The sequence below is a fragment of the Triticum aestivum genome, chromosome 6A (assembly GCF_018294505.1).
Source record: "Triticum aestivum cultivar Chinese Spring chromosome 6A, IWGSC CS RefSeq v2.1, whole genome shotgun sequence".
NCBI lineage: Eukaryota > Viridiplantae > Streptophyta > Magnoliopsida > Poales > Poaceae > Triticum > Triticum aestivum.
The window spans coordinates 170,467,877-170,483,038 of record NC_057809.1 but is presented as its reverse complement, the minus strand read 5'-3'; positions in this window follow the sequence as shown (position 1 = coordinate 170,483,038).

The window sequence follows — 15,162 nt, the reverse complement described above, 5'->3', positions numbered from 1 at the left end:
AAAAAATCTGAGTTTTTATAACATTTGAACTTCTCTCTTATTTTAATTTGAACTTCTTAGAAGAAAATATGATTTTTAAATAAGCATCAACCCATTCTTTTTAAATTTAAGTTCATACTTTTATTTTTCTTAGAATTTTTTTTGGGTTTTCCGATTTTATTTATTCGTTAAAAAAATAATTATTTTTTGTAATAAACATCGAACCACTCTGTTATTTAAATCTAGACTTCTAGTTTTTTTGAAACGGTGAAGTCCATTATTTACAAAAGAAATTGAATTGCTCTGTTATTTTAATTTGACCTTCTAGAGTTATTTTAGAAACGTGAAAACTATGTTTGGTTACAAACATCAAACTACTGTGTCATTTTCAATTTGAAAATTTTGGCTATTTTTTAAAAAGAAAGGGGGGGGGGGAATGTGTGGGATTTTTTTACTAGAAAAATATGTGCATCCCTTTTGTGTTCTCATTATTTTTTGAACTGTCCATATTTTTTAATAGAAAAATATGTGCGTCCTTTTTGTGTTCATTATTTTTTGGTAACAAAAACTGTCCATATTATTTTTTTGTGTTTTCATTTTTTACATTCTCCTATTTTTAAATTTCTTTCCATGCGAACTGATGAAGTTTTGATTGGCGAACCTGTACAGTTTTTGCATTGGTTTGCACATCGAAGGATGTCATCTTTAGAAATTGAACCTTTCTTTTCTTTTAGACGTGTACATGTTTTACAACTTAAAAAAGAGACACCTAGTTGGAAAAACTAGTAGTGGGCCACACATTCGAATCTTATCCTCTCACTATTGCTATGCGCTCTCATCCTCTCTCTCACACACACTCTCTCTCTTTGACTTTTCTTTCCTCTTCACTATACTATGAAATTCACAGAACAAAATAGTTTTCTTGCTACTGCTCGATCCTTTGGTGCTCGCCTCTAGCAACAGCCCAAATGATAGCAAGCAAAGCCAGCAGCAGCTCGATGCCATAGCCTCACAAACGGGGGAAGGTGCCAGGTAAACACAAGGAGCAAACCATGAAGCGTCGTGTGCGGCAACAATGAGAGATGTCTGGGAAGGTCAACGACATGCGCCGTGGAAAGTCGACGAGAGACGCTCGAGCAGGTCACGCGCGAGGATGGCGAACATATGGCAGAGGGAATGTCCTAGGAGCTGCACTACATCCTAATCATCAATCACTCATCAAACCAGCTCGAAATTTCCAATCAGTACAAATAAAGAATGTTTCTGCTTTTGAAGATGAACAAGATCAGGGTGCACATGCTCGAACTGAAGATGATGGCCAGGATGAACTTCACAATGAGCAGGCACGCGCCCAGCAGGCCAGCACATCACATACACCCACACACCCATGTCTAGCTTCGCTTGGCCGGCAAAAGCGACAAAGGAGAGGAGCCGCTGGAGTGGGCCAAATCAAGCCGCACCAATTCCAGCCATCTTGACGACATCTGCATTCTCGTCACCCTTCTCGCAGGAGCCCGGGTGACCTCGTCTACTCCCTGAGAAGTAAAGGTCTCACCGGGCAGATGAGGGCTAGAGGAGGTCGAGGTGGAGGGGAGCGCGAAGCAGATGAGGTCCGGTCTCGTCGGGTGTCGACGGCCGTTGGTTGTGTCGCAGGTCCACAACACGATGTGGGGCGGCAGTCTCACGCAGCGGGGGTGGGCATGACAGGCGTTGTGTGTAGGCGAGAAGGATGGCAGTTGCGGGGGAAGCTAGGGGACAGTGCAGCGGCGGGGAAAGCTAGGGGACAGCCGGCGACGACGGGATCTTGGGGCGGCGATGTCTCCCGTTGGGTCATATTGGGGCAGCGGCGACGTCTCCAGTTGGGGGTGGGGCGGCGCCCGCGTCTCCGATTCAGGGGCATGGTGGGAGCAACGCCGCCGGTTGCGTGCGGGAGGTGGGGGATCAGGATCTGAATGGTGGTGGATCGGGGGAGGTGGGTGGGCTTTTTTCGCTTTTCTGGTCGTTGCCCGGTTCGGGATTTTGGGAACATGCCCATCGGTCCCTATATAGGAGTTGTGTGATCAGAATAACTATTCTAATCCTGAGATTAGAATAGTGTTACTCTCTCTATATATATATGTTGTTGTTCTGTATGCAATACCATCACACAACACACACGTCTTATTAGCAGCAACCGTCTGTGTTATTATCGGTCTTCACACACATTTCTGATTACAGACATGTTTGCCGCGTATCACACACATCTTGTTAAGTTGAACCGTTTCTGTTCTCATGTCTCAACGCTCGCACACACCTTCATCTGGCTGACCATTTCTTTTGTGTTGCCTAATCACAAACAGTTCATCCGAGTGAACCGTATGCTGTATATCGCACACACCTCCATCTAGCTTCCCGTTTCTTTTGTTCCTCCTCATCGCAAACAGTTAATTGAACTGACCCATATGCCCTGCATCGCACACGCAACTAAAATCTGAACCGTCTTTGATGCATCCTCCATCGCAACTATTTTGCACCTTTTTGACGGGTTTTTTACACCATCATCTGCGATTATGGCATCACACATAGTTTCGTCGAAGGGTCTCTGATAGTAGTGTCACGTTAGCGGCATCCTGCAGTAGTGTGTGGATACATAGACAAAACACCGTGTCCCTAGTGAGCCTCTACTAGAATAGCTCGTTAATCAAAGATGGTTAAGTTTCCTAACCATAGACATGTGTTGTCATTTGATGAACGGGATCACATCATTAGGAGAATGATGTGATGGACAAGACCCATCCGTTAGCTTAGCATATTGATCGTTCAGTTTTATTGCTATTGCTTTCTTCATGTCATATACACATTCCTTTGACTATGAGATTATGCAACTCCCGGATACCGGAGGAATACCTTGTGTGCTATCAAATGTCACAACGTAACTGGGTGATTATAAAGATGCTCTACAGGTATATCCGAAGGTGTTTGTTGGGTTGGCATAGATCACGATTAGGACTTGTCACTTCGAGTACCGGAGAGGTATCTCTAGGCCCTCTCGGTAATACACATCATGATAAGCCTTGCAAGCAATGTGACTAATGAGTTAGTTGTGAGATGATGCATTACAGAACGAGTAAAGAGACTTGCCGGTAACGAGATTGAACTAGGTATGAAGATACCGACGATCGAATCCCGGGCAAGTAACATACCGATGACAAAGGAAATTACGTATGTTGTCATTACGGTTGACCAATAAAGATCTTCATAGAATATGTAGGAACCAATATGAGCATCTAGGTTCCGCTATTGTTTATTGACCGGAGAGGTGTCTCGGTCATGTCTACATAGTTCTCAAACCCGTAGGGTCCGCACGCTTAACGTTCGATGACGATTTGTATTATATGAGTTATGTGATTTGGTGACCGAATGTTGATCAGAGTCCCGGATGAGATCACGGAGATGATGAGGAGTCTCGAAATGGTCGAGAGGTAAAGATTCATATATAGGACGATAGTATTCGGACACCGGAAGTTTTCCGGGGGTACCGGGTACGTATCTGGTCACGGAAAGGGGTTCCGGGCACCCCCCGACAAAGATATGGGCCTTATTGGGACAAGGGTGGGACAGACTAACCCCTAAGGGGCTGATGCACCCCCATATGGGCCGGCCTAAGTGGAGAAAGGAAAAAGGGGAGGAGGAAAGGAAATAGAGGGAATAGGATTCCCCCTTCCTTTCCCCTCTCCCCTCTTTCCTCCCCTCTCCGGAGATAAGGAAAGGGGGAGGCCGAATTGGAGGAGGCCCACAAGTACAACTCCTCCTACTTAGGGAGCCCCATGGCTGTCCCCTCCTCCCTCCCACCTATATATATGTGGGGAGGGGGCGCCTAGAACACACAACAAACATTGTTAACCGTGTGTGGCGCCCCCTCCATAGTTTACGCCTCTGGTCATATTCACGTAGTGCTTAGGCAAAGCCCTACCCGGATCACTTCACCATCACCGTCACCACGCCGTCGTGTTGATGAAACTCACCCTTGACACTTTGTTGGATCAAGAGTTCGAGGGACGTCATCGAGCTGAACGTGTGCAGAACTCAGAGGTGCCGTACGTTCGATGCTTGATCGGTCGGAACGAGAAGAAGTTCGACTACATCAACCGCGTTAAACTAACGCTTCCATTTTCGATCTACGAGGGTATGTGGACACACTCTCCCCCTCTCATTGCTATGCATCTCCTAGATAGATCTTGCATGATCATAGGATTTTTTTTGAAATTTCATGATATGTTCCCCAACATTGGCATCCGAGCCAGGTCTATGCGTAGATGCTATGCACGAGTAGAACACAAAGAGTTGTGGGCGATAATAGTCATACTTCTTACCACCAACGTCTTATTTTGATTCAGCGGTATTGTTGGATGAAGTGGCCCAAACCAACCTTACATGACCACGTTCACGAGACCGGTTCCATCGACAGACATGCAACTTGTTTTGCATAAAGGTGGCTGGCGGGTGTCTATTTCTCCAACTTTAGTTGAATCGAATTTGACTACGACCGGTCCTTGTTGAAGGTTAAAATAGCACACTTGATGAAAATTTGTTGTGGTTTTGATGCGTAGGTAACAAAGGTTCTTGCTAGAAGCCCGTAGCAGCCACGTAAAACTTGCAACAACAAAGTAGAGAATTTCTAACTTGTTTTTGTAGGGCATGTTGTGATGTGATATGGTCAAGACATGATGTGATATACGTTATTGTATGAGATGATCATGTTTTGTAAAAGTTATCGGCAACTGGCAGGAGCCTTATGGTTGTTGCTTTATTGTATGAAATGCAAACACCATGTAATTGCTTTACTTTATCACTATGCGTTAGCGATAGTTGTAGAAGCAATAGTTGGCGAGATGACCACAACACTACGATGGAGATCAAGGTGTCAAGCCAGGGACGGTGGAGATCATGACGGTGCTTTGGAGATGGAGATCAAAAGCACAAGATGATGATGGCCATATCATGTCACATATTTTTATTACATGCGATGTTTGTCTTTTATGCATCTTATCTTGCTTAGTACGGCGGTAGCATTACAAGATGACCCCTTAACTAAATTTCAAGGTATAAGTGTTCTCCCCGAGTATGCACCGTTGTGAAAGTTCTTCGTGCTGAGACACCACGTGATGATCGGGTGTGATAGGCTCTACGTTCACATACAACGAGTGCAAGACAGTTTTGCACATGCGGAATACTCGGGTTAAACTTGACGAGCCTAGCATGTACAGGCATGGCCTCAGAACACTAGAGACTGAAGGTCTAACGGGAATCATATAGTAGATATGATCAACATAGAGATGTTCACCATTGATGACTACTCTATCTCACGTGATGATCGGACATGGTTTAGTTGATATGGATCACGTGATCATTTAGATGACTCGAGGGATGTCTATCTAAATGGGAGTTCTTAAGTAATATGATTAATTGAACTTAATTTATCATGAACTTAATCCTGATAGTATTTGCATATCTATGTTGTAGATCAATAGCTTGCGTATAGCTCCCCTGTTTTATTTTTGATATGTTCCTAGAGAAAACTAAGTTGAAACATGATAGTAGCAATGATGCGGACTAGGTCTGTGATCTGAGGATTATCCTCATTACTGCACAGAAGAATTATGTCCTTAATGCACCACTAGGTGACAGACCTATTGCAGGAGCAGATGCAGACGTCATGAACGTTTGGCAAGCTCGGTATGATGACTACTTGATAGTTTAGTGCACCATGCTTTACGGCTTAGAACCGGGGCTTTAAAAATGTTTTGAACGCCACAGAGCATATAAGATGTTCCAAGAGCTGAAATTGGTATTTCAGACTCATGCCCGAGTCGAGAGGTATAAGACCTCTGACAAGTACTTTGCCTACAAGATGGGGGAGGATAGCTCAACCAGTGATCATGTGCTCAAAATGTCGAGTACTAAAATCGCTTGAATCAAGTGGGAGTTAATCTTTTAGATAAGATAGTGATTGACAGAGTTCTCTAGTCATTATCACCAAATTACTGGAACTTTGTGGTGAACTATAACATGCAAGGATGACGAAAATGATTCCCGAGCTCTTCACGATGCTAAAATCGGCGAAGTTAGAAATCAAGAAAGAGCATCAAGTGTTGATGGTTAACAAGACCACTCGTTTCAAGAAAAGGGGCAAAGGAAAACAAAGGGAACTTCAAGAAATAATGGCAAGCAAGTTGCCACTTCCATGAAGAAACCCAAAGCTAGACCTAAGCCTGAAACTGAGTGCTTCTACTGCAAAGGGAATGGTCACTGGAAGCGGAACTACCCCAAATACTTGGCGGATAAGAAGGATGGCAAAGTGAACAAAGGTATATTTGATATACATGTTATTGATGTGTACTTTACTAGTGTTCATAGTAACCCCAAGGTATTTGATACCGGTTCAGTTGCTAGGATTAGTAACTCAAAACAGGAATTGCAAAATGAACAGAGACTAGTTAAGGGTGAGATGACGATGTGTGTTGGAAGTGATTCCAAGGTTGATAAGATCACCATCTCACACTCCTTCTGTCGGTGTCAGAACCGGCAGATCTCGGGTAGGGGGTCCCAAGCTGTGTATCATGGATCGATGGGTAACAGGAGACAGGGGACACGATGTTTACCCAGGTTCGGGACCTCTTGATGGAGGTAAAACCCTATGTACTGCTCTTGTTTATATTGATGTAGTATCAAGTACAAAGTTGATCTACCTCGAGATCATATGTTGTGGTCTAAACACTAAGGGTATGATGAATAACATAATCCTCATTTATCGACTAGCCTGGCCTCGGTTTATATAATGTACCGGAGGCTTAGGATAACAAGAGTCCTAGTCGAATACGTTGGTGGAGAGGAGTCCTTATCTTGATCACCAAGTCTTGTGGAATCTTCCTCGTATATGTCTTCGACTGTCCGAACTAGACCATGAGCATACGGCCATGGGGTCCTCGGCCCAATCTAGCTGATTGGGAGACGACGTGGTGAGTACCCCCTAGTCTAGGACACCATCAGTAGCCCCTTGAACTGGTCTTCAACTTGGGGACGCTCCTCGATTCTTCCAAACTGTTCTTCATCTTCGGTCGTCAGTCTTGAAAACTGGTTCAACAAATATTCCCATCTTCAGTCTTGAGGATCGCCGATGTAAGTCTGAAGATCTCACCCGTTGGGTATCCGAGGAGCCCTTTAAGTCTTCGGCCTTTATCAATGCCTTGTTATTTTTATGCCACACCTCGGGTTTGAAGTTGTTCCCGGGCGGCAGCGTCCTCTTGCGTCCAAGCTCCAACGCCGGACTATATTCGAGGTATCTTTTGCAGACGAGCACCAATGCCGGACCGCTTCCGAGCTCCAACGCCGGAATGTATCCGAGCTCCAACGCCGGACTATGTCCAAGCTCCAGCGTCGGACTGTATCCGAGCTCCAACGCCGGACTATATCCAAGGTGTCATAAATCACCTTGGTTCAAAAAAGTTGAAGGAGTTTAGCCGGGCTTAATGCCGGAAATGCCCTCTATGGAGCCAGCCACTAGCGCTCGAGCTTTATGCCAGACTGCTTCCGAGGTGGTGCACCACCCAGACTGCGGGCCGATTTTTTGTCAATATTTTTGATTGGTGCAATTTATTCTCTGCCGAGATATATAGCCAGTAGCCCTCAAGGTGTGTATCGGTCTAAAACCCGAGATGCACCTGAAGGATGACATAAGACCGCTGATCCCAGTAGCCCCTGAGACTCAGGTTGATTCATAAAATCGGCCTAAGTATCATCCTAGCTCGGCAGAATACTTTTGGACACAAAAAGCGGTGTGCAAATTCCTCGAGACTCAGGTTGGGTGCGGCCGACCAACCTGAGGCTCATGATCTCCTCGAAAACTATATTGCACTTAAATTTTCTGCATTGGATTGCCAATGCAGTAGCCCCCGAGACACTGGTCGGGTGGCAACACCAGATCAGGGTATCGATGTGCCCCTTTAATATTAGTAAATGATAAGCCCGAAGCCCAGTAGCCCCCGAGCCTTAATGCGGGCACGGGTGGCCGAATTAAGGATCGATATCCAGAGTAAAATCACAAATTATGTGTAATGATTCTATGTATCCAAGTACTTTACATCATTAATGCTCGGATCCGCATTGTACAAAACTTTGTTGACTGACCATCGGCTTCAACCTCTTCGGCCAGTAGCTGAGGAGTGTTTTCCTACTTTATAAAGACTTTATGAGGGCAAAGGTTTACGACAAACAAGGCAATCTGGCCATATGGTTTTATAAACAAAGGTACGCAGAGAGATATGTTATATTGCTGTTTAACATAAGAAATGTCTTCCAAAGAAAATAGTCCCGCTATCGGTTCCTTTCTTTGGGTTGTCATGCTAAGCATGGTCATGAAACCTCAGCTCTAATGTAAGAGAAAAATATTGAGGATTTAGTTTGGGAGGGCAGTTACTAGTCCCCGGTAGTGTTCGGCGATAGTCGAGGTCAAGCCGTAAACACTTCAGCCAATGTTATGAATGGCCCATCATTTAACACGGGGTGACCTCTATCGATCTTATAGTTTAACACAGTCATCGGATCGCTGACCAGTTTGCGCTTATTGTGACAGTCAGTTTTCGGCTTTCTCCACTGAGGCGCTTAACCATGCTAGCTGGAAGCACAGTCGCAGTAGTTCTGCCTTTGTGCACCTAGCCGAACAAAGCGGAACATAGGAGGCAAGCACAGGAGCCGGGCAACCCAACTATTGACCTAAGACACAATTCAATACCGATGCATATATAGAAATATCTGAGAATGTTTTTGCTGAATCTCTAAAGGTGTCCGGCGTTGCACTGCGAGACTTGTGCTGAAAATACACAAATAGTTTAAAAGTGCCATCAGCTTGGAAAATCAAAAAATATCAGTAAAAACTTGATGTCTGAACAAGATCAAGTGTTCGGTGCCAATCCGAAAATTGGAAAAAAAGTGCTTCTGTCGTGCTTTAACATGAGACACCCGGTCTCAAGACTTCACGCGGGTCAGCCTACGACTTCAAGCTCATTATCCCAAAGGCGGAGTACTTCTCCAAGGTCAGTTTAGCAAATTAAACTCGAGCGGCTTTTAGAGAGATGACAAGCCATCCGACTATTGACCATACACTCGAGTCGAAAAAGGAGCGGTAGAAAAAGACTTTGCAACGACCAATAAGAAAACACATTTACTAGAAAACAGCTCATATAAATTTTAAGAGCCCCCAAGTGACTTGGTAAAAGAATTTTATGTGTAATGATTGTATGTACCGAAGTACTTATATCATATCTGTGTTCACCCGAACTTTAAACGCGTCTTAACCGACCGTCGGCTTCTCCCTCTTCGGCCAAGGGCCGAAAAGTGTCATGTACTCCACCTGTCGAAAGCATCGACGGTGTTTCCGATAACCAGACAATCAGGCCATAAGGCTGTAACAGACAAAGCGCGCTCAGGGAACTTATGCTATATTACTCATGAAGTGTAAGAAGCATCTTCAAAGAAAATAGTACCTCCACCAATACCTTTCTTCGGTTGCTCATTGTTACTATGAGACTTGTGCAATAGATTTTTTGTACTCATGAGTTCCGTTGTGTGTCGACCATAATTGAAAACAATAAGAGCGCTAGCTTTCGGCTTCACCCAGTCTGAGGTACTAACTCGAATGACCTGGTAGTAACAATCGCAGAGGTGCTCCCTTTACTCCCTAGCCGAACAATCGAGAATGTAGGGGTAAGCACAGGAGCCAGGCAACCCAGCTTGCAAAACACTTAAGTCAACATGGTGCATATTGTGGCGTAATACATGAACAAGGAACGAAGCCGTACACGTATAATCATATGCAAGAGGAAAGGCTTCATAAAGGAAGCCCCTAAATAAATGGGGTATTTGAATTTGTGTGTCACAAACAAAGGTTTTACAAGGAATTTTGTCACAAACAACTTTTTCCAAAAACGTATAATGCTTGGTCGAACCGAACAAAATTTAAAACTGAAAGTTTTTGAGCATGAAAGCGACCTAGCTGGTTAATGTGCTTGATGTTGATGACGCAGGCTAAGATTGTGGCAGGACGAGATCCCAGCTCCCAAACCAGTCCTGAGATACCCGAGTAAAGAGCTCGGCTTGATTAAGTGGTGACGCGGCATAGTCGATGGGCAAGGTGAAAACCCCAGTCCGACCGCGGCGACGGAGCAGGCCGGTAGTGTGACACCGAAGCCCCCGACGTGTGTTAATGAAGTGATGATGAAGCCCCTGGTCCAGCCGAGGTGATCCATGTAACGCCCCAAGACCGGAGCTTCAGATGCCTTCCATGGGTTCCGAGTTTCGTTGGTGTTTTGTTTGGTTCGTTGCATTCATCCTTGCATCATGTGCATTGCATCATGTCATCATGCAACCCATTTTTATAACTCAACCAAATAAACCATATGGATCTTTGATCCATTTAAACCGAGGGGACTCACGTGGTGATTGCTCTTTATAACATATCCTCCCAATATTAGGGAGCTATATACAATATTCCATTAGTTTGGAATTAACCGCAACAAACTTGCATTATAAATCCCTCTCATTTCTAAACTATTTTTGCATCCATGATCTTTCCTCCAAGGCCCTTCTCCAAGTGCAAACCATTTCACTTCTTCCTTCTTTCTAATTTCACCCACTTATTGCAAGTGGCATTATTTTTTGTTCCGTAAAATGTGCATTCTTTTCCTATTAATCTTAAACCATTCCTACACCCGCTCTGCCTAATTCCAGATCCTTGGACTTGTTTTGGTTGGATTCAAAATGGCTCAAGTTTGAATCTAATTCAAACTTGAATTATTTTTCTCTCTTGAAAAATGCCCAAACAAGTTTATTCAAATCCTTCATAATTCCACGAGTCTATAAATATTCTCACTTCTTTCAAATTCATCCTCAACATCCCTGACCTTTTCCTTTTTTTGGCGGCCGTCTATTTATGGGCAGATTTAAAAGAAAAAGGAAGTAAGGAGAGAGGGAGCCCAGCAGCCGCAACAGTTGGCCAAGGCCCAGCCAGCGCCCTCCCCACTGGGCAGGAACCCAGCCGACCACCACCGGGAGCTGGCCCCTTCTTCCTTGCCACGAGCGTCGTCGCTGGAGTGCCTCGCCACGTTGTCCTCACGACGAGCTTCCCGCGTAGCGGCCTCCCTGCATACAAGCATCCCGCGAACCCGCCTGCCTCCTTGACCTCCTTCCACCTAGCGCGCCTCGTGCACCTCTGCCATGGCCTTCCTCCTCCCGTGCGTGCAGCGACGCTGCCCTGCTGTTCTTCCTGCGCGCCGCCTTCCTCGCTGAGCCCCATGGCATGGCCATTCTCCCGCAACTAGCGCCTCTCCATGGATAACCACCACTGCCCGTGCACGCCTCTAGATTCGTCCAAGTCCGACGATGTTTTTGGTACAACTACGCTGTGGAGACCAAGACCAGCAAGTCCGCACGGGAGCCCGAATGACTACTTCCAAAATGATGCGAGTACAAGTACCTCAACGTTTTTTCGCCAAGTACCGTGATACCCAGATCCCTCGGATCAGTCAAGTTCATCTACGAAAACGTGTATGACCATCGTCGAAACTGCAAAGTACCTCTATGCATGGATATCGCGAAGTAACACGATACTGATAACATCAACTACTACTGTCGCCGAGGGTTTCGTCAAGTTCAACTACATTGGCTACGAACGGTGACGACCCCGAACATCTACGGACATGTACGACTACCCTTGCCCGAAGAACCACGTGTCACAAGCACCGTGAACAACTACCGTCGCCATGGATTCGACAAGTTCGTGAGTACGACTACTTCCCACGACTACCCTCGAGCACTTTGGTTCCATCAAGTTTGACGACAACATGGGTACAACTACCGCCACCGTGATTTTCAACCAGACGTTGTGCACCTCTACTTCCACTACCGTCCCGATGATCACCGATGACCGATAGTACGACTACTTCCACTACGACCATCCCGAGAACGCCTACTTCCCCTACACCGCATCGAACTCGACCCATTTCGAAAACGCACGCTTCGAAGGTATAACCGCTGAGACGATGACCCGCGGAACGAATGCATGTTGTGTGATGTATGAGTTGCACCCTATGTTTGCACCGTGTCCGAGTTGTCACTTGCTCGGTCCTCCTCTTTTGCCGCTAACCCGTGGGGACGCGGTTACCGGGATCACCCCACCATCTTTTGCATGCTCCCGCCACACTTCCTTTGCACCGGTATCTCCATGAGCTACCAGAACCGATATATTGCCGTGTCATCATTTTCGGATTCGTTGCCATGGCACCCCTTTCATTTCCACCACGATGACAAATGCTTCATAACATGCTCATGCCAATATTTTCTTAAAATTGCATCCAACTTGCATAAATCATCTGCATCATGATAACAACTTTTAAAATGTTTAAAATTTATTTTTGCATTTAAATTGCTAAATACATATGGGGATTTACCAGAATTGCTGTTTGATGTTTCCGGCCTCATTTGAAATGCCTAACTGTGTAGTTTACTCATGTTTCACCTCTTGCCATGTTAACCAACATTTAATATTGTTGAGTACCTAACCGGGAGTGAACTAAATAATTGATGTGGTGTTTCGTCAATATGCAACTCGTTGCATATTGAGCTCCACTTAATTTGTAGTATTGTTTGTGCACTTTGCCATGCCATGCCACATTAAACCAGACATGCATCATACTTGTTTGCGCATCATGCCATGTCTATGTGATGGTTGTTTACTATGTTGCTTGCTTATTTCCGGGTTGCTTCTCTCGTTAGCTTCGATTCCGTTCCGGAGTTGTGAGGATCCGTTCGACTCCGTCCGTTTGTCTTCTTCATGGACTCATTCTTCTTCCTTGCGGGATTTCAGGCAAGATGACCATACCCTCGAAATCACTTCTATCTTTGCTTGCTTATTGCTCACTCTATTGCCATGCTGCGATACCTACCACTTGCTATATCATGCCTCCCATATTGCCATGTCAAACCTTTAACCCACCTTGTCCTAGCAAACCGTTGTTTGGCTATGTTACCGGTTTGCTTAGCCCCTCTTATAGCGTTGCTAGTTGCAGGTGGAGATGAAGTTTGTTCCATGTTGGAACATGGATATCGTTTGGGATATCATTATTATTATATCTTGTTTACTTTGATGCATCTATATACTTGGTAAAGGGTGGAAGGCTCGGCCTTATGCCTGGTGTTTTGTTCCACTCTTGCCACCCTAGTTTCCGTCATACCGGTGTTATGTTCCTTGATTTTGCGTTCCTTACGCGGTTGGGTTATAATGGGAACCCCTTGACAGTTCGCTTTGAATAAAACTCCTCCAGCAAGGCCCAACCTTGGTTTTACCATTTTCCACCTAAGCCTTTTTCCCTTCGGTTCTGCAGACTCAAGGGTCATCTTTATTTTAACCCCCCCGGGCCAGTGCTCCTCTGAGTGTTGGTCCAAAACGGGCAGCCTGCGGGGCCACCTCGGGGCAACTCGAGGGTTGGTTTTACTCGTAGCTTGACCTATCCAGCGTGCCCTGAGAATGAGATATGTGCGACTCCTATCGGGATTTGTCGGCACATCGGGCGGCTTTGCTGGTCTTGTTTTACCATTGTCGAAATGTCTTGTAACCGGGATTCCGAGTCTGATCGGGTCTTCCTGGGAGAAGGAATATCCTTTGTTGACCGTGAGAGCTTGTGATGGGCTAAGTTGGGACACCCCTATAGGGTTTTGAACTTTTGAAAGCTGTGCCCGCAGTTATGGGCAGATGGGAATTTGTTAATGTCCAGTTGTAGAGAACTTGACACTTAACTTAATTAAAATGCATCAACCGTGTGTGTAGCCGTGATGGTCTCTTTCCGGTGGAGTCCGGGAAGTGAACACGGTTCTCGTGTTATGCTTGAACGTAAGTAGTTTCAGGATCACTTCTTGATCATTTTAGCCTCTCGGTCGTGCTTTGCTTCTCTTCTCGCTCTCATTTGCGTAAGTTAGCCATCATATATGCTTAGTGTTGTAGCTCCACCTCACTACCCTTTCCTACCCATAAGCTTAAATAGTCTTGATCGCGAGGGTGTGAGATTGCTGAGTCCCCGTGACTCACAGTTTACTTCCAAAATCAGATGCAGGTGCCGATGATGCCAGTACAAGGGATGCGACCAAACTCAAATGGGAGTTCGATGAGGATTCAGGACGTTACTATGTTTCCTTTGCAGACGATCAGTAGTGGAGCCCAGTTGGGGCGATCGGGGATCTAGCATTAGGGGTTGTCTTTCTTTATTTGGTTCCGTAGTCGGACCTTGATTGTATTCTGGATGATGTAATGCTATATTTATGTATTGTGTGAAGTGGCGATTGTAAGCCAACTCTTTAACCCTTTTCTTATTCAGTACATGGGATGTGTAAAGATTACCCCTCTTGCGACATGCCTACTATGCGGTTATGCCTCTAAGTCGTGCTCTGACACATGGGAGATATAGCTGCATCGTGGGTGTTATAAGTTGGTAATCAGAGCCTTCCCCGACTTAGGAGCCCCCTGCTTGATCGAATCGCTGGCGTTGTTGAGTCTAGAAAAATGTTTTGAGTCTTATAGGATTATATATATATATATATCGGAGAGTAGGATTCTTTTTACTCCTCAGTCCCTTCGTCACTCTGGTGAGGCTTCCTGACGTAGAATCTTGACTTTTCTCTCCTCAAATTTCACGATTTTTTTAGGATCACGCGGGTATCTTGGAATCGTTTTGATGGTTTTGTGACGAGAACATTGTTCTTGGTGCCTCCTGACATTTAGGGGTTGTGGCAGTGTCCCGGGGAGTTGAGCTCCGAGGTGTTGTCGTCACAATTTTATCGTTGCAGTTCTGGAATACCTGAGTTTTGCCGACATTGAAAATCTCCTTTATGTAGTTGTTGGTGAGATAACCTCGACGCCACCCAGTACTGGGGCGGCAGTTCGGGAGTATTGCCATAACTCGTATAACGGATGCTTTTCGAAGGTTGAGGTAAATGATTTGCGAAAATTTCTTGGTTATGTGTTGAAGGATGGATACAACTGGATGTAGGATTTGTTAGTTTTGGGCGAGATATTATGCTTCCCCTGTATCCCCAACACTTGATTGCATAACCAGAAAGTTTCAGGAGTTTATAAGTGGGAATTCAAGTATATCGTAG